Below are 22867 nucleotides of genomic sequence, written 5' to 3' on the forward strand. Positions count from 1 at the left end.
GCCAGGTATATATATTAGTTAAGCTTGTGCTGACTAGCTAATTGATGCATTCATTGTTTTGGTATGTACACATATTAATTAAGTCTTTGTTCTTTTTCTTAGCCCTCCGGATCGAGCACAACTTCGGTAAAGAGATGAGGCCCGAAGAGAAAGTTGAGCTCAGATGAAAGGTTTGAGATCATAGCAATCGCGCTCGACGGCCAACGATTGAACCCATTCGGACAAAGAACGCATTTGTTGCTCAGTGCGGGGTTCTGGTTAGGGACAAGATCCCGATCAGCATCCAGCAATGGTTAAAGCCGGCTACAGAAGACCCTGAGGTGTCTTATGTCAATGATATGCAGAAAAATGATCTTTGGACTGAGTTGAAGTCAAATTTCACCCTACCGCTAGAGGATGATCCGGAGGAGCCAGTTAAAGAGCAATTAATCAAGTCTTTTGCTCTTAAGAGGATGGCAGAACTATTCAGGAGGTGGAAGAAAGAGCTGAATAAGTTTGTCGAAAATAAAGAGACACTAGAATTCAAGGGCAGATATGAGAAGATCAGAGATCACTGGCCCGCATTTGTGGCCCACAAGACATCGGAAAAGAGTAAGAAGATGTCGGTGACAAACAAGCAAAATACTGCAAAGAAGAAGCATCACCATCGCACGGGGTCAGGTGGCTACCTCGCAACCCGGCCTAAGTGATCCAATACTGAGAATGATCTGGTTGATAAAGGGATCGAACTAGAGACAATTAACTGGCTAGACCGTTGCCGGACTTGTTTCTTCGGGGCTGGTGGAACCTTGGACCCTGTATCAGGGAAGTGCATTTGGACGGATGAGCAAATGGAAATACCAGTCAAGAGGCTTAAGAACTATATTGAAGCAGCGCAGCAAGGGACGTTCGTTCTAGACAGAGAGAACGACGAGCTCACAATGGCCCTCGGGAATCCTGAGCACCCTGGACGGACACGAGGCACGCCAGGCTCCATTCCGTGGAAGGCTGGGTTTCCGGACGTAGGCGGTTACAAATGCCACGAGAGGAGGAAGAAAGTGGAGCAAACCCAACTGCAGGCGCTACATGCTAGGGTACAAGCGATAGAGGAACGAGAAGCAAATCGCAGCAAATGAACTGCCGAAGCTTCCCCTGAAGCTACCCCGCCATCTCAGCGGAGAAGCAACGTGGCTTCCACTAAGCTGCTTCAGCCGAAGCATGTCTTGATGGCTCCTGTCAGCTATCCCATGGATGCTATCATGGAGTCTCGAAATTGCCACCTTATGACGCAATGGATTAATATGAAGATCAAGGCGGCTGTTGGCTCTGTTTTTCCTACTGAACCCGGTGCAACTTTTCACTGACGGCCGATTCCATAAGGATATGCTAGGATGATGGTCGATGAAATAATGGAGGGATTTGAGGACCTCCAGCTTGACCACCCTACCGGTGAAGGGTAGACTCAGCTGGGTTTTGCTCTGAAGACTCCATGCCTATGGCGGAAGGAGCTCATCAACCTTCCGAACTAGACGCCTCCGCCTCCTCCTCCTCCTCCAACGAGTCAGGGCACTCTGCCTCCTCCACCGCCTCCTCCTCCGGCGAGTGACGACTAGGGCACTCGGCCGGCTCCTTCTCCGGCGCGTGGCAGCACTCCGCCTCCTTCTCCGCCTGCGCCGGCGCGCCCGAGCAGCCACCCTCCTCCTTCTCCGCCTCATCAGCAAGGGCGGAAGAGACCCGCCGCCGCTCCGGCTGCTCCGGTGCATCGTAGTCCTTCTCCTCCGCCTCGTAAGCAAGTAAAGAAGACAACCGCTCCGTCTGCTCTGCCGGTGTCTAGTAGTACAGCCAAAGGTGGGAGGACATATAGATTCGGTCGTTCTCTGAAGACTCCAGAGAAGTTACCATACGAGAGGACCCCGGAGGAGAACGCCGAGATCGCGCGAGAAGAAGTGAGGAACTTCTTTGAAGGGGTGAAAGCAAAGAAACATCCACCTCCGGAGGAGAAGGTAGATCCGGTGAAAGCGAAGCGCACTCTGGCTGCCCTGACAAAACCACCCAAGTCTCCACCGAAAGGCAACTATGAGCGCATTCTTGGAAAGGCATTTGCCGAAGCGGAGCGGTCGGGAAGTATTGTCAGTGATCAAAGGTTGGAAATATGCCCTAGAGGCAATAATAAATTAGTTGTTATTATATTTCCTTGTTCATGATAATCGTTTATTATCCATGCTAGAATTGTATTGATAGGAAACTCAGATACATGTGTGGATACATAGACAACACCATGTCCCTAGTAAGCCTCTAGTTGACTAGCTCATTGATCAAATAGATGGTTACGGTTTCCTGACCAAGGACATTGGATTTCGTTGATAACGGGATCACATCATTAGGAGAATGATGTGATGGACAAGACCCAATCCTAAGCATAGCACTAGATCGTGTAGTTCGTATGCTAAAGCTTTTCTAATGTCAAGTATCATTTCCTTAGACCATGAGATTGTGCAACTCCCGGATACCGTAGGAGTGCTTTGGGTGTGCCAAACGTCACAACGTAACTGGGTGGCTATAAAGGTACACTACGGGTATCTCCAAAAGTGTCTGTTGGGTTAGCACGAATCGAGACTGGATTTTGTCACTCCGTGTGACGGAGAGGTATCTCTGGGCCCACTCGGTAGGACATCATCATAATGTGCACAATGTGATCAAGGAGTTGATCACGGGATGATGTGTTACGGAACGAGTAAAGAGACTTGCCGGTAACGAGATTGAACAAGGTATCGGGATACCGACGATCGAATCTCGGGCAAGTATCGTACCGCTAGACAAAGGGAATTGTATACGTGATTGATCGAATCCTCGACATCGTGGTTCATCCGATGAGATCATCGTGGAACATGTGGGAGCCAACATGGGTATCCAGATCCTGCTGTTGGTTATTGACCGGAGAACGTCTCGGTCATGTCTGCATGGTTCCCGAACCTGTAGGGTCTACACACTTAAGGTTCGATGACGCTAGGGTTATAAAGGAAGTTTGTATGTGGTTACCGAATGTTTTTCGGAGTCCCGGATGAGATCCCGGACGTCACGAGGAGTTCCGGAATGGTCCGGAGGTAAAGATTTATATATAGGAAGTCCTATTTCGGCCGTCGGGACAAGTTTCGGGGTCATTGGTATTGTACTGGGACCACCGGAAGGGTCCCGGGGACCCACCGGGTGGGGCCACCTATCCCGGAGGGTCCCATGGGCTGAAGTGGGAAGGGATCCAGCCCAAAGTGGGCTGGGGCGCCACTTTCCCCTAGGGCCCATGCGCCTAGTGTGGGGGAAACCCTAAAGGAAGAGTCCCAGAAGGGGAAGGCACCTCCTAGGTGCCTTGGGGAGGAGGGATTCCTCCCTTGGCCGCCGCCCCCCCTAGGAGATTGGATCTCCTAGGGCCGGAGCCCCCCCCTTGGCCCCCCTATATATAGTGGGGGAGATGGAGGACTTCTTACCTTTTGCCTTTGGTGCAGCCCTTCCCCTCTCCCAAGTCCTTCTCCTCTCCCGTGGTGCTTGGCGAAGCCCTGCAGGATTGCCACGCTGCTCCACCACCACCACACCGTTGTGCTGCTGCTGGATGGAGTCTTCCTCAACCTCTCCCTCTCTCCTTGCTGGATCAAGGCATGGGAGACGTCATCGGGCTGTACGTGTGTTGAACGCGGAGGTGCCGTCCATTCGGCACTAGGATCATCGGTGATTTGGATCACGACGAGTACGACTCCATCAACCCCGTTCACTTGAACGCTTCCGCTTAGCAATCTACAAGGTTATGTAGATGCACTCTCCTTCCCCTCGTTGCTGGTCTCTCCATAGATAGATCTTGGTGACACGTAGCAAAATTTTGAATTTTTGCTACGTTCCCCAACAGTGGCATCATGAGCTAGGTCTATGCATAGTTTCTGTGCATGAGTAGAACACAAAGTAGTTGTGGGCGTTGATTTTGTTCAATATGCTTACCGTTACTAGTCCAATCTTGTTTTGACGGTATTGTGATATGAAGTGGCCCGGACCAACCTTACACGTACGCTTATGTGAGACCGGTTCCACCGACAAACATGCACTAGTTGCATAAGGTGGCTGGCGGGTGTCTGTCTCTCCCACTTTAGTCGGATCGGATTCGATGAAAAGGGTCCTTATGAAGGGTAAATAGCAATTGGCATATCACGTTGTGGTTTTTGCGTAGGTAAGAAACGTTCTTGCTAGAAACCCATAGCAACCACGTAAAACATGCAAACAACAATTAGAGGACGTCTAACTTGTTTTTGCAGGGTATGCTATGTGATGTGATATGGCCAAAAGGATGTGATGAATGATATATGTGATGTATGAGATTGATCATGTTCTTGTAATTGGAATCACGACTTGCATGTCGATGAGTATGACAACCGGCAGGAGCCATAGGAGTTGTCTTTATTTATTTATGACCTGCGTGTCAACTTAAACGTCATGTAATTACTTTACTTTATTGCTAACCGTTAGCTGTAGAAGTAGAAGTAATAGTTGGCGAGACAACTTCATGAAGACACGATGATGGAGATCATGATGATGGAGATCATGGTGTCATGCCGGTGACGATGATGATCATGGAGCCCTGAAGATGGAGATCAAAAGGAGCAAAGTGATATTGGCCATATCATGTCACTATTTGATTGCATGTGATGTTTATCATGTTTATACATCTTATTTGCTTAGAATGACGGTAGTAAATAAGATGATCCCTCATTAAAATTTCAAGAAAGTGTTCCCCCTAACTGTGCACCGTTGCGACAGTTCGTTGTTTCGAAGCACCACGTGATGATCGGGTGTTAGATTCTTACGTTCACATACAACGGGTGTAAGCCAGATTTACACACGCGAAACACTTAGGTTGACTTGACGAGCCTAGCATGTACAGACATGGCCTCGGAACACAAGAAGACCGAAAGGTCGAGCATGAGTCGTATGGTAGATACGATCAACATGAAGATGTTCACCGATGTTGACTAGTCCGTCTCACATGATGATCGGACACGGCCTAGTTGACTCGGATCATGTAATCACTTAGATGACTAGAGGGATGTCTATCTGAGTGGGAGTTCATAAGATGAACTTGTTTATCCTGAACATAGTCAAAAAGGATTTTGCAAATTATGTCGTAGCTCGCGCTTCAGTTCTACGTTTTAGATATGTTCCTAGAGAAAATTTAGTTGAAAGTTGATAGTAGCAATTATGTGGACTAGGTCCGTAAACTGAGGATTGTCCTCATTGCTTCATTGAAGGCTTATGTCCTTAATGCACCGCTCAGTGTGCTAAACCTCGAACGTTGTCTCTGGATGTTGCGAACATCTGACATACACGTTTTGATAACTACGTGATAGTTCAGTTAAACGGTTTAGAGTTGAGGCACCGGAGCTGTTTTGAAACGTCGCGAAACATATGAGATGTTTCGAGGGCTGAAATTGGGATTTCAGGCTCGTGCCCACGTCGAGAGGTATAAGACCTCCGACGATTTTCTTAGCCTGTAAACTAAGGGAGAAAAGCTCAATTGTTGAGCTTGTGCTCAGATTGTCTGAGTACAACAATCATTTGAATCAAGTGGGAGTTGATCTTCCAGATAAGATAGTGATGTTTCTCCGAAGTCATTACCACCAAGCTGCTAGAGCTTCGTGATGAACTATAACATATCGAGGACATATATGATGATCTTTGAGATATTTGCGATGTTTGACACCACAAAAGTAGAAATCAAGAAGGAGCATCAATTGTTGATGGTTGGTGAAACCACTAGTTTCAAGAAGGGCAAGGGCAAGAAGGGATACTTCATGAAACGGCAATTTAGCTGCTGCTCTAGTGAAGAAACCCAAGGTTGAACCCAAACCCGAGACTAAGTGCTTCTGTAATAAGGGGAACAGCCACTGGAGCAGAATTACCCTAGATACTTGGTAGATGAGAAGGCTGGCAAGGTCGATAGAAGTATATTGGATATACATTGTGTACTTTACTAGTACTCCTAGTAGCACCAGGGTATTAGATACCGGTTCGGTTGCTAAGTGTTAGTAACTCAAAATAAAAGCTACGGAATAAACGGAGACTAGCTAAAGGTGAGCTGACGATATGTGTTGGAAGTGTTTCCAATGTTGATATGATCAAGCATCGCACGCTCCCTCTACCATCGAGATTGGTGTTAAACCTAAATAATTGTTCTTTGGTGTTTGCGTTGAGCATAGACATGATTGGATTATGACTATCGCAATACGGTTATTCATTTAAAGAGAATAATAGTTACTCTGTTCATTTGAATAATACCTTCAATGGTCTTGCACCTAAAATGAATGGTTTATTGAATCTCGATCGTAGTGATACACATGTTCATGCCAAAAGTAATGATAGTACCACCTACTTGTGGCACTGCCACGTAAGTCATATCGGTATAAAACGCATGAAGAAGCTCCATGTTGATGGATCTTTGGAGTCACTCAGTTTGGAAAAGTTTGAGACATGCGAACCATGTCTATTGGTGTATATGCATGAAGAAACTCCATGCAAATGGATCGTTTGGACTCACTTGGTTTTGAATCACTTGAGACATGCAAATCATGCCACATGGGCAAGATGACTGAAAGCCTCGTTTTCTGTAAAATGGAACTAGAAAGCAACTTGTTGGAAGTAATACATTTTGATGTGTGCAGTCCAATGAGTGCTGAGGCATGTAGTGGATATCGTTATGTTCTTACTTCACAGATGATTTGAGTAGATGTTGAGTATATTTACTTGATGAATCACGAGTCTGAATTATTCAAAGGTTCAAGTAATTTCAGTGTGAAGTTGAAAGATCATCGTGACAAGAGGATAAAATATCTATGATATAATCATAGAGATGAATATCTGAATTACGAGTTTGGCACAGAATTAAGACATTGTGGAAATTGTTTCACAATTAATACAGCCTGGAACACCATAGTGTGATGGTGTGTCCGAACATCATAACTGCACCCTATTGGATATGATGCATACCATGATGTCTCTTATCGAATTACCACAATAATTTATGGGTTAGGCATTGGAGACAACCACATTCACTTTAAATAGGGCACCATGTAATTCCGATGTGATGACACCGTATGAACTATGGTTTAGAGAAACCTAAGCTGTCATTTCTTAAAAAAGGGTTTGGGGCTGCGATGCTTATGTGAAAAAGTTTCAGGCCGATAAGCTCGAACCCAAAGTGGATAAATACATCTTCATAGGACACCCAAAACAGTTGGGTATACCTCCTGTCTCAGATCCGAAAGTAATAAGGGATTGTTTCTAGAATCGGGTCCTTTCTCGAGGAAAAGTTTGTCTCGAAAGAATTGAGTGGGAGGATGGTGGTGACTTGATGAGGTTATTGAACCGTCTCTTCAACTAGTGTGTGGCAGGGCACAGGGAGTTGTTCCTGTGGCACCTACACCAATTGAAGTGGAAGCTTATGATAGTGATCATGAAACTTCAGATCAAGTCACTACCAAACCTCGTGGGATGACAAGGATGCGTGCTACTACAGAGTGGTACGTAATCCTGTCTTGGAAGTCATGTTGCTAGACAACAATAAACCTACGAGCTATGGAGAAGTGGTGGTGGGCCCGGATTCCGATGAATGGCTCGAGGCCATAAAATCTGAGAGAGGATCCATGTATGAAAACAAAGTGTAGACTTTGGAAGAACTACTTGATGGTCATAAGGTTGTTAGGTACATATGGATTTTAAAAGGAAGACGGACAATGATGGTAAATGTCACCATTAAGAAAGCTCGAGTTGTCGTTAAGAAGTTTCCCGACAAGTTCAAGGAGTTGACTACGGTGAGACTTTCTCACTCGTAGCAATGCTAAGAGTCTGTTGGAATTATTTTAGCGATTACTGCATTATTTATGAAATCTTGCAGATAGGATGTCAAAACATTGTTTCCTCGATGATTTTCTTGAGGAAAGGTTGTATGTGATACAAGCGGAAGGTTTTGTCAATCCTGAAAGATGCTAACAAGTGTGCAAAGCTCCAGCTATCCTTCTAAGGACTGGAGTAAGCATCTCGGAGTTGGAATGTATGCTTTGATGAGATGATCAAAGTTTTTGGGTGTATGCAAAGTTTATGAGAAACTTGTATTTCCAAAGAAGTGAGTGGGAGCACTATAGAATTTCTGATGAGTATATGTTGTTGACATATTGTTGATCAGAAATGACGTAGAATTTCTGGAAAGCATATAGGGTTATTTGGAAAGTGTTTTTCAATGGAAAGCCTGGATTAAGCTACTTGAACACTGAGCATCAAGATCTATAAGGATAGATCAAAATGCTTAATAGTACTTTCAAATGAGCACATACCTTGACATGATCTTGAAGGTGTTCAAGATGGACTAGTCAAAGAAGGAGTTCTTGCCTGAGTTGTAAGGTACGAAGTTAAGACTTAAAGCTCGACCATGGCAGAATAGAGAGAAAGGACGAAGGTCATCCCCTATGCTTAAGACATAGGCTCTACAGTATGCTATGCTGTGTACCGCACCTGAAGTGTGCCTTGCCATGAGTCAGTCAAGGGGTACAAGAGTGATCCAAGAATGGATCACAGGACAGCGGTCAAAGTTATCCTTAGTAACTAGTGGACTAAGGAATTTTCTCAATTATGGAGGTGGTAAAAGAGTTCGTCGTAAAGGGTTACGCCGATGCAAACTTTGACACTAATCCAGATTATTCTGAGTAGTAAACTGGATTCGTATAGTAGAACAATTATTTGGAATAGCTCCAAATAGAGCGTGGTAGCTGCATCTAGGAGATGACATAGAGATTTGTAAAGCACACACGGATCTGAAAGGTTCAGACCCGTTGACTATAACCTCTCTCACAAGCATAACATGATCAAACCCAGAACTCATCGAGTGTTAATCACATGGTAAATGTGAACTAGATTATTGACTCTAGTAAACTCTTTGGGTGTTAGTCACATGGGGTTGTGACCTTGAGTGCTAATCACATATCGATGTGAACTAGATTATTGACTCTAGTGCAAGTGGGAGACTGTTGGAAATATGCCCTAGAGGCAATAATAAATTAGTTATTATTATATTTCCTTGTTCATGATAATCTTTTATTATCCATGCTAGAATTGTATTGATAGGAAGCTCAGATACATGTGTGGATACATAGACAACACCATGTCCCTAGTAAGCCTCTAGTTGACTAGCTCGTTGATCAAATAGATGGTTACGGTGTCCTGACCATGGACATTGGATGTCATTGATAATGGGATCACATCATTAGGAGAATGATGTGATGGACAAGACCCAATCCTAAGCATAGCACTAGATCGTGTAGTTCGTATGCTAAAGCTTTTCTAATGTCAAGTATCATTTCCTTAGACCATGAGATTGTGCAACTCCCGGATACCGTAGGAGTGCTTTGGGTGTGCCAAACATCACAACGTAACTGGGTGGCTATAAAGGTACACTACGGGTATCTCCGAAAGTTTCTATTGGGTTGGCACGAATCGAGACTGGGATTTGTCACTCCGTGTGACGGAGAGGTATCTCTGGGCCCACTCGGTAGGACATCATCATAATGTGCACAATGTGATCAAGGAGTTGATCACGGGATGATGTGTTACGGAACGAGTAAAGAGACTTGCCGGTAACGAGATTGAACAAGGTATCGGGATACCGACGATCGAATCTCGGGCAAGTATCGTACCGCTAGACAAAGGGAATTGTATACGGGATTGATCGAATCCTCGACATCGTGGTTCATCCGATGAGATCATCGTGGAACATGTGGGAGCCAACATGGGCATCCAGATCCCGCTGTTGGTTATTGACCGGAGAACGTCTCGGTCATGTCTGCATGGTTCCCGAACCCGTAGGGTCTACACACTTAAGGTTCGATGACGCTAGGGTTATGAAGGAAGTTTGTATGTGGTTACCGAATGTTGTTCGGAGTCACGGATGAGATCCCGGACGTCACAAGGAGTTCTGGAATGGTCCGGAGGTAAAGATTTATATATAGGAAGTACTATTTCGGCCATCGGGACAAGTTTCGGTGTCATCGGTATTGTACCGGGACCACCGGAAGGTCCCGGGGACCCACCGGGTGGGGCCACCTATCCTGGAGGGTCCCATGGGCTGAAGTGGGAAGGGATCCAGCCCAAAGTGGGCTGGGGCGCCACTTTCCCCTAGGGCCCATGCGCCTAGTGTGGGGGAAACCCTAAAGGAACAGTCCCAGAAGGGGAAGGCACCTCCTAGGTGCCTTGGGGAGGAGGGATTCCTCCCTTGGCCACCGCCCCCCTAGGAGATTGGATCTCCTAGGGCCAGCGCCCCCCCTTGGCCCCCCTATATATAGTGGGGGAGATGGAGGACTTCTTACCTTTTGCCTTTGGTGCAGCCCTTCCCCTCTCCCAAGTCCTTCTCCTCCCCCGTGGTGCTTGGCAAAGCCCTGCAGGATTGCCACGCTCCTCCACCACCACCACGCCGTTGTGCTGCTGCTGGATGGAGTCTTCCTCAACCTCTCCCTCTCTCCTTGCTGGATCAAGGCATGGGAGACGTTGTCGGGCTGTACGTGTGTTGAACGCAGAGGTGCCGTCCGTTCGGCACTAGGATCATCGGTGATTTGGATCACGACGAGTACGACTCCATCAACCCCGTTCACTTGAACGCTTCCGCTTAGCGATCTACAAGGGTATGTAGATGCACTCTCCTTCCCCTCGTTGTTGGTCTCTCCATAGATAGATCTTGGTGACACGTAGGAAAATTTTGAATTTCTGCTACGTTCCCCAACAGTCTAGTAGTACAGCCAAAGGCGGGAGGACATATAGATTCGGTTGTTCTCTAAAGACTCCAGAGAAGTTACCATACGAGAGGACCCCGGAGGAGAACGCCGAGATCGCGCGAGAAGAAGTGAGGAACTTCTTTGAAGGGGTGAAAGCAAAGAAACATCCACCTCCGGAGGAGAAGGTAGATCCGGTGAAAGCGAAGCGCACTCTGGCTGCCCTGACAAAACCGCCCAAGTCTCCGCCGAAAGGCAACTATGAGCGCATTATTGGAAAGGCATTTGCCGAAGCGGAGCGGTAGGGAAGTATTGTCAGTGATCAAAGACTGAAAGAACGACGAGCTAGGAAACAAATTGCCCAGCTTGGTGAACAAGCGAAGCAATCGTGCCCCCCGCTCAAGGTGCCTAGTGACATCGTCGCCAATGATCCGAGGATGGTGCCCGGTTATAGCAATCTTGGAGATATCCTGCCCGACGATGTACATTATGATTTCATGGAGGTGCAGATACAAAGATACGAGTACGGGAAGCCTCTCGTCAAAGATGAAAGATCTCTATCAACGATGATGCAAAGATTGCATGATTGGTACTTGAAAATCTGCAGAGAGTCTGGGGGGAGGAGTACTTTGTATGTGAGAGTTAAAAAGGAGCATGACCTCGTTGGAATTGAACTGTTGCCTGTTCCATTTGAGGAGTTCTTTCAGTTTTTCAATCAATTGGCCCTCGATAAAGCAACGGTCACCTGCTACTGTTTTTCAGTAGTACTACTTCTGTCATTAAGTCTCTCTATATAGCTCAGCTCTTTCATTGCATGTATTTATAATTATCCTCACTATATTATGCAGATTGAAGATCGTCGAATTGAGGAAAAGACAAATCGATGATATTGGGTTCATTAACACAAATCTCATAGATGCAACTCAGGTTAAATTTCATGCCGCAGATACCGAGGCCAACTTGCTACGATCGTTGGTAATAACTGAAAACAAAGATATAATACTCTTTCCTTACAACTTCAAGTGAGTGTTACTGTCTAGTGCATATTCGGTTTCCCTTATATATTAGTCAAGGTTATAGTAATGTAATTGATGAGTTATGCATGCGTGTGCAGTTTCGACTATATTCTCCTCGAGATTAAGCTTGAGCAGGGACTAGTAACCGTCTTAGACTCGAGACGAAAAGATCCCCAGGACTATGCGGACATGACTCAAATGCTCGAGAAGTAAGTTAAATTGATCATTATCCACCATATCAGCAACTTTGTTCATTTCCTTATATATCAAGTAATTGTTTCCTTTGTCTGGCAGGTTTTGGAGAAAATTCTCCAAAAAAGCTTCGGGACTGCCGAAGAAGCTGCAATTCAGACACCCGAAAGTAAGTACTATTGTAGCATGTTCCGCGCATCTCCTAGTGATTCAAGCGCTAGTTTCATCAATACCATTTGGCATTCTTGCTTATCAGTTTGATTGACCTGTATTTCTTGTAAAGTGTTTGTGGCAGGAACAAGGGAATGATTTCTGTGGATACTACGTTTGCGAGTCCATCCGCCACACGACCTGTGAGCGGGGCTACTCTGACGAACAATATGAAGTGCATAAATAACAACATTCACAATTTTATTTTATTACCATCATTTGTGTTGAGTTTCATTCATATATATATATATATATATATATATATATATGTATTGACCCCCTTCTTCAAATTAGATGTTTCGGAAGCGGGATGAACTCCTAGCACCAGCTCGCATGCGAGCAATTCAAGAGGAATTGGCGGCATTCTTTCTTGACCACGTGATCGCTGAAGACGGAGAATACTATGTGGACCATGCATCCGTATGTTAGGAGATTATATTTGTAAGAGATAATTATTGTATATATGTAGCCGGTAGTGTCAGATAGATATACGAGAACTTGTTGTTCGACCAATCACTCGGAGAAGGAGAGGTGGTCGATATCACTTCTCTCTGTATGCATATATGTTCATGATGATCTTCTGTTTCCTTCGTTTGCTTACTAGCTAGCTAGCGTGTCTAGTCCTCTCTATACGTATGTATAGTACATAGCGTCGACCAAGCATGGACATAAGAGAGGACACGTCTCTCTATTAATTATAGCTAGCTAACACAATATATGAAACAGCTAAATTAACCCCCCAAAACCCCAACCCCCCCCCCCTTTCAAAAAAAACAAAAACCCCAGCCACAGAAATGCTGACGCGTGGATGCCTATTGGTCCCGGTTGGTGCCACCAACTGGGACCAAAGGCCCTCCTGCCTGGGCTCCGCGCACAGGCCACGTGGAGGCCCATCTGTCCCGGTTCCGGATTGAACCGGTACTAAAGGGACAGGGCATTGGTACCGACCCTTTAGTCCCCGTTCAGGAACCGGGACAAAAGGCCCTTACGAACCGGGACAATAGGCCCGTTTTCTACTAGTGAGATGTGAACTAATCACATAAAGATGTGAACTATTGGTGTTAAATCACATGATGATGTGAGCTAGATTATTGACTCTAGTGAAAGTGGGAGACTGAAGGAAATATGCCCTAGAGGCAATAATAAAGTTATTATTTATTTCCTTATTTCATGATAAATGTTTATTATTCATGCTAGAATTGTATTAACCGGAAACTTAGTACATGTGTGAATACATAGACAAATAGAGTGTCACTAGTATGCCTCTACTTGACTAGCTCGTTAATCAAAGATGGTTAAGTTTCCTAGCCATAGACAAAGAGTTGTCATTTTATAGACGGGATCACATCATTAGAGAATGATGTGATTGACTTGACCCATCCGTTAGCTTAGCACGATGATCGTTTAGTTTGTTGCTATTGCTTTCTCCATAACTTATACATGTTCCTATAAGTATGAGATCATGCAACTCCCGAATACCGGAGGAACACTTTGTGTGCTACCAAACGTTAAACATAATTGGGTGATTATAAAGGTGCTCTACATGTGTCTTCGATGGTGTTTGTTGAATTGTCATAGATCGAGATTAGGATTTGTCACTCTGATTGTCGAAGAGTGATACGTCTCCATCGTATCTACTTTTCCAAACACTTGTCCCCTTGTTTTGGACTCTAACTTGCATGATTTGAATGGAACTAACCCGGACTGACGCTGTTTTCAGCAGAATTGTCATGGTGTTATTTTTGTGCAGAAATAAAAGTTCTCGGAATGACCTGAAAATCAATGGAGATTATTTTTGGAATATATTAAAAATACTGGAAGAAGAATCCACGTCAGGGGGCCCACACCTTATCCATGAGGGTGGGGGCGCGCCCCCTGCCTCGTGGCCCCCCTGACGGTCCACCAACCTCAACTCCAACTCCATATATTCGTGTTCGGGGAGAAAAAAAATCAGAGAGAAGGATTCATCGTGTTTTATGATACGGAGCCGCTGCCAAGCCCTAAACTCTCTCGGGAGGGCTGATCTGGAGTCCGTTCGGGGCTCCGAAGAGGGGAGATCTATCGCCATCGTCATCATCAACCTTCCTCCATCACCAATTTCATGATGCTCACTGCCGTGTGTGAGTAATTCCATTGCAGGCTTGTTGGACGGTGATGGGTTGTGTCGGTGTACTAAAGTAGGGGTACCCTAGTACCCCGAACTTGTGCACGGGCAGTCGCAGCATCCCGCGGCAAGGCTTGCCGGGCGACCGCCAAGATCCTCCGCGGCTACTTTGAAGACCATTCAAGAACAAAGTACTTGGACCAAGGCCCCGGCAAGAGGAGCTTGCCGGGAAGGCCAACCAAGGCCCCGGCGAGAGAAGCTTGCCGGGAAGGAGACAAGACCCCGACAAGAGGAGCTTGCCGGGAAGGCCAACCGAGGCACCACAAGAAACTTGTCGCGGCGCACCACACGCTCCGGCAGGGTCCGGCAAGCAACAAGCTTCCGGACGCGACAAGACGACGGCCGCGGCAAGGAGCTTGCCACGGGAAACCCCCACTTCGTGCCCGCGCTCCAGCACACCTGCCAACGTGTCGCTCTGGAGTCCTCCCAAGCGCACGTGGCAGGAGGCCGTGCAGCTAGGGGTGCGAGGTGGCAAGCAGGCGCTGACAAGATAACCATCGTGGCAAACTCCATTTCCTCCTGGGCTGTTCTGTGCCATCAGTTTGTCGGCGCCTTTACAGGCGGACACAAGCCTCATGGCCAGGAGAGTGATCTTCATCTGCTCGCCCAAAAGTAAGGAGAGCCCCTGCGCAAGTACATTCAGAGATTCAGCAATGTGCAACACAACATCCCAGACGTCCACCCTGCCGCGGTGACCAGCGTGTTCCATCAGAATGTGCGGAACCGTAGGATGCGGGAGGAAATGGCGATGTGCTAGATCAGGGGCATCAGTGAGTTATATGCACTGGCCGACAAGTGTGCACGTGCTGAGGAAGAGAGGAGACTCCCCGGCGAGAATGTAGGAGCGGGAGGATCTGACAGCGATGATACCGCCCCGGCAAGGAAAAACCGGCGGCGGAACAACAGAAAGAGGAAAGGCAAAGAAGTGCTAGCTGTCGAGCAGACCGGCAACGGAGGTGGCGCCAAGGAAGCTAAAGCTGGTGGCTCCAACAAGGAGGCCCAGCCTGTGGCGGCCGCCGACAAGCAGGACAGCTCCGGCAAGCAGTATTGCAAGATTCACGGCACCAAGGGCCACGATCTTCAGAACTGTAAGAAAGTCGAGCAGCTTGTCGAGCAACATAAAGCTGAGTACGAGCGGCATGACAAGGAGAAGGCCCAGGAAGGAGCTGGTGGATCCGGCAAGAAACGTCCCGGCCGAGGAGGACGCCGCGGCAATGCCAAGCAGCGGCAAGGAGATAGACCTCCCCGTGGCCGCGACAAGGATGAAGACGACGACGACGATGAAGACATGGACGATGACGAGGCCGACGAGCAGGGATTTCAGAAAGCCACAGAGGTCCTGTGCGTTGACGGTGGCGCCTCTCTGCATACTTTGCACCGCCAACTCAAGCAGTGGATGCGGGAAGTTATCACAGCAGAACCACCTGTCGAGTCGCGCAAGCCTCTGAAATGGTCCAGCACGCCTATCATCTTCGACATTGAGGATCATCCCGATCGCATAACTGCGGTTGGGTGCTTGCCGATGTTGGTTTCTCCAACTATCCGCAACCTCAAGGTCACGAAGATGCTAGTTGACGGCGGGGCCGGCTTGAATCTGATCTCCTCCGCGGTGCTCCAGAAACTCCAGATTCCTGACAGCGAGCTCGAAGAGACCGGTACTTTTCAAGGAATCAACCCGAGAAGGAGCAAGCCAAAGGGAAAGATCACGTTGCCGGTAACATTTGGCAGTGAGCTGAACTTCAGGACTGAGAGGGTCACATTTGACGTTGCCGACTTTCCATTACCTTATAATGGAATCCTTGGCCGCCCGGCACTCGCCAAGTTCATGGCGGCCTCTCACTATGCGTACAACATACTGAAAATGCCCGGCCCAATAAGTGTCATCTCTGTCCCTGGCGACAAGAAGGATGCCCTTATCTGTTCCGACAAGATCTACCGGGAAGCAGCAGCCGCAGCAGAACGCAAGACACTTGCCGCTGAAGCTCCCAGGGGGAAGAAGAAGACCAAGTCCGGCAAGAGCTCTGATGCCCACTCCGGCAAGCGCACCTCTTCGGAGTGCTGCGCTGCCGTTGAAGACACACCATCCAAGTCCGGCAAGAGCTTTGATGCCTACTCCGGCAAGCGCACCTCTTCGGAGTGCTGCGCTACCGTCGAGGACGCACCATCGAGCTCCACCGGCAAGTGTAAGAAGGCGATGGCAGCTCCACCTAAGACCAAGAGGGTGCCCGCCAAGGAGGACGGCACTGGTGGTACCTTCACCATCAGTGCCACGCTCGGCCCTAAATAGGAAAGCGCGCTCGTTGCTTTCCTGCGGGCGAATGTCGATGTGTTTGCATGGCAACCATCTGATATCCCTGGTGTTCCGAGGAAAGTGAATGAGGACCACCTCGCCGTCTGCCCTCATGCGCGGCCCGTCAAGCAGAAAGTCAGGAAGCAGGCAGTGGAGCGCCAAGAGTTCATTGCAGAAGAGATCAGGAAATTGGAAGCAGCAGGCCTTGTTAGAGGAGTGCTCCATCCCACGTGGTTGGCCAATCCTGTAGTCGTGCGCAAGGCGAACGGGAAATGGAGGCTTTGTATAGACTTCACTGATGTCAATAAAGCTTGTCCCAAAGATCCATTTCCCTTGCCGCGCATTGACCAGATTGTTGACTCCACAGCTGGATGTGACTTGCTTTCATTCCTTGATGCATACTCAGGATACCATCAGATCTTCATGGCAGAAGAGGATGAAGAGAAAACCGCATTTATCACCCCATGTGGCACGTACTGCTTCGTACGGATGCCTTTCGGTTTGAAGAATGCTGGTTCAACATTTGCAAGGGTAGTCCACCACGCTTTTGAGCCGCAAATGCACAGAAATGTGGAAGCCTACATGGATGACATAGTGGTCAAGAGCAAGAACAGGGCGACCCTGATTCAAGATTTAGACGAGACATTTGCAAATCTGCGCAAGATCAATCTCAAGCTTAACCCCGAGAAGTCCGTGTTTGGAGTCCCTTCCGGCAAGCTTCTCGGGTTCTTTGTGTCTCAGCGGGGAATTGAAGCCAACCCCGACAAGATCAAGGCCATTGAGCAAATCGAAGCACCGAAGCGCGTCAAGGATGTCCGAAGGCTTGCCGGTTGTGTGGCTGCTCTCAGCAGGTTTATCTCCAGATCTGTTGAGCGCGCCCTGCCATTTTTCAAGATTTTGAAAAAGGCAGGTCCAATGAAATGGACTCCGGAAGCGGAGGCTGCGCTGCAGGACTTGAAGAGATACTTGTCCTCCACTCCAACACTTGTCGCACCTAAGCCACGAGAGAAGTTGCTGCTGTATATAGCGGCAACCAATCAAGTGGTTAGTGCTGCGTTAGTAGCGGAGAGAGAGGCAGATGATGAGCCAGCAACCACAGCAGTCCCATCCAGCGACAAGCAGGGGGCTCCGCCGACAAGCTCTGGTCCGGCAAGCTCTTGTCCCGATAAAGATGGATCTGCGCAGACACACAATGAGATGCAAAAGAAAATGGTGCAGCGCCCAGTTTACTTTGTCAGTTCCCTTCTACGGGGGGCTAGATCAAGGTACTCTGGTGTGCAGAAGTTGCTTTTCAGCCTCCTCATGGCCTCGAGAAAGCTGCGCCATTACTTCCAAGCATATGAGATCACAGTCGTCACTTGCTTTCCGCTGAAAAGGATACTGCAAAATCCAGAAGCAATGGGCCAGATTGTCGAGTGGGCACTGGAACTGTCAAGCTTTGGCCTCAAGTTCGAGAGTACTTCAACTATCCAAAGCAGAGCATTGGCAGAGTTCATAGCAGAGTGGACGCCAACCCCAGACGAAGAAATTCCAGAGACGAGCATCCCCGTCAAGGAAGCAAGCAAAGAGTGGCTGATGTATTTTGATGGTGCCTTCTCGTTGCAAGGCGCCGGTGCAGGCGTGTTGCTTGTCGCACCCACCGGAGAGCACCTCATGTACGTAGTCCAGATGCACTTTCCCAAAGAGCAAGCAACTAACAATACTGCAGAGTATGAAGGACTGCTTGCCGGTCTCAGAATCGCAGCAGACCTTGGGATCAAGAAGCTCATTGTTAGGGGTGACTCACAGCTTGTCGTCCGCCAAGTGAACAAAAATCACCAGAGTCCGTTGATGGAAGCATATGTTGATGAAGTGAGGAAGCTGGAAGAGCAATTTGACGGCCTGCAAATGGAGCATATCCCAAGAGCTCAGAATGACATTGCTGATGGCCTGTCAAAGTGCGCCGCACTAAAGTTACCTGTGGAACCAGGGATCTTTGTGCTCAAGTTGACTCAACCATCCATAACACCATCAACTGGACAGAGCAAGAAGAGGAAGTTGATTCCTGGTGACTGCCTGCCGGCAGAGCTTCCCGAAGCCGCCGCCAAGAAGGTCCCTAGGACCAACGCCAAGAATGCTGAGGAGCAGTCTGCTCCGGCAAACCTTATGGTTTGTTCCGTCGAAGCAAACGCTCCCGATAAGTTTTGCTCCGGCAAGCTTGTCGGGGAACGTCAAGCTCCGGCAGGGGCGCAGCTCCTCGCCGTAGAAGCGGACGTTCCCGCAGCAGCTGAGACCAACGCCAAGAATGCTGAGGGGCAGTCTGCTCCGGCAAACCTTATGGTTTGTTCTGTCGAAGCAAACGCTCCCGACAAGTTTTGCTCCGGCAAGCTTGCCGGGGAGCATCAAGCTCCGGCGGGGCCGCATGTCCTTGCCGTAGAAGCGGATGTTCCCGCAGCAGCAGATGCGCCTTTAATCCTTGTTGTCGATCCACAGGCTCCAGCATGGGCACAGCGGATTGTCCAATTCCTTCAGACAGGAGAAGTTCCCGAAGAGCAAGAAGAAGCGGAAAGAGTAGCCCGGCAGTCAAGTATGTACCAGTTTGTCGATAGCATACTGTACAGAAGAAGACTCAACAGTGTGAAATTGAAGTGTATTCGCCGGGAAGATGGACAAAAGCTGTTGGCGGAGATACATGGAGGCATATGTGGCCACCACATTGGCGCAAGAGCACTTGTCGGCAAGGCTTTCCGACAAGGCTTCTTCTGGCCGACAGCCCTCCAGGATGCAACTGCACAAGTAACCAAGTGTGAAGCGTGCCAGTTCCATTCCAAACAGATACACCAGCCAGCTCAAGCTCTCCAGACGATCCCTTTATCCTGGCCATTTTCGGTCTGGGGGCTCGATATCCTCGGCCCCTTCCCCCGAGCTGTCGGGGGCTTTGAGTACTTGTACATCGCAATGGACAAGTTCACAAAGTGGCCGGAAGTGCAGCCAGTGAGGAAGGTGACAGCACAGTCAGCAGTCAAGTTCTTCAGGTTGATTGTTTGCCGTTTCGGGATCCCTAACAGGATCATCACCGACAATGCCACGCAATTCACGAGCCGCACCTTCATGCAGTACGTCCAAGACCTTGGTGCCAAGGTCTGCTTCGCTTCCGTTGCTCATCCGAGAAGCAACGGTCAAGCAGAGAGGGCAAATGCTGAAGTGCTGCGCAGGCTCAAGACCAGAACTTTCGACAGGCTGCGCAAGTGCGGAAAAAAATGGATCGAGGAGCTGCCGGTGGTTCTTTGGTCGATCAGAACGACGCCAAATCGAGCCACTGGCCAGACACCTTTCGCTCTAGTCTATGGAGCAGAGGCAGTTATCCCCACGGAACTCATATACGGGTCACCTCGAGTGCTCGCTTTTGATGAGCTTGAGCAAGAGCAGCTGCGGCAAGACGACGCGTTGCTCCTTGAGGAAGATCGTCTTCAGGCTGCTGTACGAGCTGCTTGATACCAGCAAGCTTTGTGCCGCTATCATAGCCGCAAAGTTAAAGCCAGAAGCTTCGAGGAAGGCGACCTTGTTCTTTGGCGCGTTGAATCCGCCAAGAATTCCAACAAGTTGACGCCGAAGTGGGAAGGCCCTTATCGGGTGAGACAAGTCACAAGGCCTGGCGCTGTCCGCCTTGAGACCGAAGATGGCGTTCCGGTGAGCAACTCCTGGAACATAGAGCATCTTTGTAAGTTTTACCCGTAAGGCGCGGTTGTCGGACCCTGTCCGGCAACCACCTTTCTGTACAAGTCTTGCCGCTGTTGCATATAATCCTTTGTACAGAGCCAGGCGCAGACCCTGAGCACCAGTAAATGAAGCGCTGATACCCCGGGGTTAGAGCATGCATGCTAGATCGAGTCTCGTCCTTGGTTAGGGTTGATAGTGCCTAACAGCGGCTAACCCCTAGCCTAGAGGTCGGGTGTGCGTCCCTTTGCTTTCCTTTCGTTCGCAGGGCTCGCATATCCTGGCCAGACTGCTTGAGGAAGAGAAGGAGAAGAAGGGCGCGCCGGCACCTGGGCCCCGGCAAGCCAGTATTGCCGGGGGCTGCGAGTGCCGAGATTCATCCCCGGCAAGCCAGAGTTGCCGGGGGCTGCAAAATCAGATAAGTCTTTCATCCCTCATCATGCGTCCTCTTATGGACTGGGGAATGCGAAACCTCGTTTCTTCCCGGAAACTGCCGTGCTCCCTTAGCTCTAGGCCCTGGGGCTCGTTTTCGGGGCCAAGTTTGGTCGTAGTCGCGGCAGCAAAGGGATAGAACGAGGAGGCCGCACCCACCTCTCTTCAGGAGGCAGGTCCGTAATCCCTTTCCTGCCCCTCTCTTCAGGAGGCAGGTCAAGGAGGCGAAAAGGGCAATGGGAGCGCCTAGGCGAGCTACGGGTGCCAGAAGACACCAAGAGAACATGCTGGGGGCCGTCCGAAGGCTGGACGGTGATGGCGGCGCCAGAAGCGGGGCTCGAAGACGGGGCGGCAGGACGTCAGCACGCTGTCGACGGCACCACGCCCTCGTACTCCGACCTGACGGTCTTGTCGCCAGCCCTCTTCCCCTTCAGCAGCCTCCCTACGCCAGCCGCCCAAGGAGACGACCCCGGGGAGTTCAAGAAGCCAACGACACGGATGATGGAGTCGCCGGTGCCGCGCGAAGCGGCGCCCGACGCCTAGTCGGACCTGCCATCCCGCCGCCCGCTATCTTCATCGTCGCTGTCGCTCTCCTCCTTGTCACTCTCGCTCGAGGGGGAGCCTTCACTATCGGAGGAGCTGTCCACGCAGCACTTCGCCCGAGTGCCGAAGCACCCGAAGACCTTGACGGAGAGGAGATCGCCCTCCATCAACTTAAAATGGAGGGTGAACCCCTCCCTCAAGCTGTGGATACGAGCGAACGTCTTCCACCCTCGATCAAGATACATCACATTAGGGGCTGGGAATACAACGCGGACTCGCGTCTCGTTGATCCCACAGCCCCTCATGTGCAGTCTCAGTGTCTCGGGCGGGTCCAACTCCATCGCGCTTGCAAACGGAGCTGGAAGCCGGAGGCGACGACGAGGCGCCCGGCGTAGCTTGACGAAGAACTCGCAAGGGTCGTCCCCTATATGGACCGCCGTGGGGGGAGGAGCCGCCGGCGGAGGCGAAGCTGGCGCGCCGCCCCGTCCGCCTCTTCCCCGAGCGCCTCGACCTCGTCCACGACCTCGTCCACGACCTCGCCCCCTCCCTCTTCCCCTTATGGCTGGCTCTGCCACCGCGGGCGCGGGAGAGGGAGAGGTGCACTGTCTGGCGGCGACCCTCGCCGCCACCGATGAAGGGCCAGGGTTCCTTTTCTCCATGGCGAATGAGAGGAAGGGGAGCAGAAGCTAAAGAAAGGAGGAGATGAGAGAGTGCGGGCTTCTGTGCTCCCCTCCCGCTCTTTATAAAGGAGCGAGGTGGGGGCTCAGCCGCCCCGCTCAGCGAATCAAGGCACGGGAAGAGCAGGGAGTCAGGGCCGACCCGCTGCCTCTGATCGCGTTTCCCACGTCCACCGTCCGCGACCCCAAGTGCATGGGAGCCGCGTGGCGGAGATGCAGAGCCGAGACGACGGGTGAGGCGGCCTCGCCCACCCCGTGATCGTGGGGAGTGGGCGCCTCGAAAACCGCGCATCGGCCTCGTCTAGTAAATGCACCACGCCCCCATGCCTACCTCCGTTTTAGGGAGGAGGGCGTGAACCGTCCCCTTCATCATGGCTTGACGCATGCTTGCGGGGCTTAGCTCCGCGCACGCCGCCCTCGTCACCCACGACGCCGAGCTTAATGCGTGCCGTTTTGGGCGTGCGCGGTGGAAGCGGAGAGGTATGCGGCGTGACCTAGCCCGCGCGTGCCCGTGCACTGTTTTGGGCCTGGCCCAACAGCGCTCGGCACCGTGTATGGCCCAGGCCCGGGGGCTCCTGTCGGTGTACTAAAGTAGGGGTACCCTAGTACCCCGAACTTGTGCACGGGCAGTCGCAGCATCCCGCGGCAAGGCTTGCCGGGCGACCGCCAAGATCCTCCGCGGCTACTTTGAAGACCATTCAAGAACAAAGTACTTGGACCAAGGCCCCGGCAAGAGGATCTTGCCGGGAAGGCCAACCAAGGCCCCGACGAATGAAGCTTGCCGGGAAGGAGACAAGACCCCGGCAAGAGGAGCTTGCCGGGAAGGCCAACCGAGGCACCACAAGAAACTTGCCGCGGCGCACCACACGCTCCGGCAGGGT

This window comes from Triticum aestivum, chromosome 3A (genome assembly GCF_018294505.1).
Source record: "Triticum aestivum cultivar Chinese Spring chromosome 3A, IWGSC CS RefSeq v2.1, whole genome shotgun sequence".
NCBI classification, from domain to species: domain Eukaryota; kingdom Viridiplantae; phylum Streptophyta; class Magnoliopsida; order Poales; family Poaceae; genus Triticum; species Triticum aestivum.